Source organism: Rhagoletis pomonella, unplaced genomic scaffold, assembly GCF_013731165.1.
Source record: "Rhagoletis pomonella isolate Grant_MI unplaced genomic scaffold, Rhpom_1.0 Rhpom_scaffold_00007, whole genome shotgun sequence".
NCBI classification, from domain to species: Eukaryota; Metazoa; Arthropoda; class Insecta; order Diptera; family Tephritidae; genus Rhagoletis; species Rhagoletis pomonella.
Window position 1 is genome coordinate 24,093,874 of NW_023458561.1, and position 3,266 is coordinate 24,097,139.

Sequence of the window (3,266 nt, forward strand, 5' to 3'; positions counted from 1 at the left end):
GTGAAACGCTTGTCTGCGGCTAACGAAAATAGTCTGACTAGAATTTTTGGGTGGTTAATTTAAGTTTGCAGTGATTTAAAGAGTGCCAAATAGGAAGAAGAGGATTTAAAGAGTGTATACAAAGCATGTATATTAAGCCAGAGTATGTGTGTAGTATACCTAATGCTAAAAATATTTATTCGCAATAATTTATAGCACCAAAACTTCATATCATTGGACTATATTTAAAAGAACAATAGACAAATTTGTCATAAATCCTTAGTTAGTTAGTTGCCATTGAATCTTTCGATAAGTACTAGGTAAAGATTACGCTCATACAGGTCGAAGTCTTATGAAGTGATTATTGCCCTTCCTTCAACGCTTTCTGAACTCAAGGTAATGAGTTTTTAACAATAAAATACTAAATAATAATTTTCCTTATTTTCAAAGTATAACACCGTGCAACGGTAAAGATTTTCCCACAAGAGAAAACCAATTTTCTTACGAGACCAGTGGCAAATATGATAAAACTGCCTTTTTAGTTTTTCTTTCTGACGTCAGGATTTATAAATTTCAAAGATATTTTTAATTCAAAAAACTATTTAATCTAGAATGCAATGTAGCTAGCAACTGAAAGTGAAAATTCTGTAGAATTGGGAAGGAGTAGCCTTTTTGGTGCACGACGACGAAAATGAAAATGTCCTTTTAAAGTTTACAAATATATATATTTGATTTTATATAATATATAATTTTGTTCTTCAAACTTTTTTAGTTGACGTTAATAAAATTAATTAAATTTTCAATATTTATTCGGCTTTGTGAACCAAAAAACTTAATTCTTTTCAATTCTACATACTTTTTTTTCGTAGATACCTTACTGGTATATTCAAATTTTATTTTTTTTTTCAATTAATAACACTGTGCACAAGACGAAAATTTTTATTTTGAAGATGCTTACTAGGTAGGTCTAGTAAAGTCAATTCGGGTACGCTGATTTTAGTAGATATAGTCATTTTTCTAGGTTAGGTCATTTAATCGAGTAATATCAATTTTAAGTTTTTATTTGGGACCCGTTTTTGAGCTAAATTTTACGGTTTTAGATTGCTTTGAAAATTCGTATTGGACGGTTTTTTGGCGCGAGGAGTCCGAATTCGACATTATTTTTGGGATCCGACAAATATTTAGTACAGCGATCGTACAAAAAACGTGATATTGGCTTGTTAAAAATACATTCCTATAAATGGATCGCAAGCAGAGAAAAAAATATACCACTCCTAAACAATTTTTCGATTTTGAGCAAAATCTCCCAAAATTTTGTATGGTATTTTGTTACACCAATTACAAATTGAAATCACTTTAAACTTGGTTAGATCTTATATTTGAATAGAAATGCAAAAAAAAAATAAAATCATACAAAAATCAACGTTTTTGGCCGTTTTCATTCATTTATGGATGTTTTTGTATGAAAACTGTACTAAATATTTTCCGGATCGCAAAAATAATGACAAATTCGGACTACTCGCACCAAAAAGTCCTCCTATACGAATTTCCAGAGTAATTGAAAAACGTTAAATTTCGCTTAAAAGCGGGTCCCGCGCGGGACGATGCTCGTGCAGAAGGTAGAAAACTTGAATAAAAGCATTCTCAACTTCAAGCTGGCATTGTATGTAAATATAATCTGACTTAAGAGTTTTCAAAATTTTGTTTTAATTTGCGAATAATGGCGAATAAGTATCAATTTGCGAATAATGGCGAAAAAGACATTGAAATAGCAAATCGTTTCAAGATACGAACGAAGACTTTGGAATATCTCACCAAAAAACGAACTAAGTATTTACTGTTTGCAAGCGGTGTTACACGGAAGGGGCTCTGACATTTGTGTGACAACCTCACATCATAATTAGGAGGGAAAATTCGGTCAAACGACAAAAAAAATGTATATTTATTTTAAAGAATTTAGCTTTTGCACCTAATGTTTATCATGCTTTAAATAAGTATCAACCTTTATAAATTCTCCCACACAATTAATTTTCAAATAATTTAAAGGTGCCACAAAAACATAACTGGTCTTTACTAAGTATTAGCTTTGTGACCTTGACTTCTTTATGTATATTTTTACGAGCATATCGAAAGCCGCAAAATACCAGTGCAGACATAATAAAAGTCTGTATCTGTCTGCTTGTATGCCTCCGCCTCAGTAATAACTAGTCTCCAAAGGCCGTCGATGTTTCTGTGCCATTTTATTTGTTTATACATACGTTTGTATGTGTGTATGTATGTAGTATACATGTGCAATTTCTGGCTGAGCGTGTTGATGGCCTATTCATTTACTTTTAATTTAATAAATTAAGCTCACTCTCGGCCATAAACAAACAAACAAACAGAGGTAAGCATTTCCACAGTCTCGTCTTCCCACCCAACCTGAACATTTCTTATTTTTCCTTGCAAAAACTTGCATAGCCACTAAAGAAAAGTTGCCGAAATCGCAAAGCCAACACACAAATAATGTTCACCCATACATATATAACTTCAGGTATACACACACACACACCTATGTTTTGTGTTGCATGCACTTAGGCGTCTTGTGGCTACTAGCAAATTTTCACACTTCCTGCCACACTTTATTATTTTTATATGCTCTTCCGTCGGGCTGTCATGTGAAATATGGCACGCATGTAGTGTGTGTGTGTGTGTATGTGCGCCTGCTTGCTGGAAAACGCAAATCATTGCCTATTTTATGGCGTGCGGCCAACATAGAAATTGCCAATTGCCAAGCGCACGTCGTCTGAGCTTAACCACCCCAACAGCTGTCAGTCGTTGAAAGCTAAAAAGGCGTTAAAAATCACTCGCTTCAATTTTTATGCCTTTTGCCTACGATTTATTCGGTCTTGCCTCAAATACCAAGGCATATTTAGGGTGTGCTCAAGCATATATTTTCGAAAAATTTGTTGTTGCTTTTTTGATTGCCTTTGTCTAATTTTGGTGGTTCACGCTTTCCTGCTGGAGTTGATGTTGTAGATTTTTTGTTTTTGGTTTTTTATGGTGTCTGTCTAAATTGTTGTTTTGACGCTGAATCCTCCCTCCCATTGCTTTCCGTTCAATGAATAAATAATGCAATGATGAGCATGCAAAACACATTAAAAAGGTATGTATGTATGTAGAACGAGCTGAATGGTAGCGTAGCAAAAAAAAAGTCGAACAAATCAGGTCAAATATATAGTGCCTACAAACATATGTATATATGTACATATGTATGCTTAATCGAAAAGTCAGCTCAGAAGATTTAC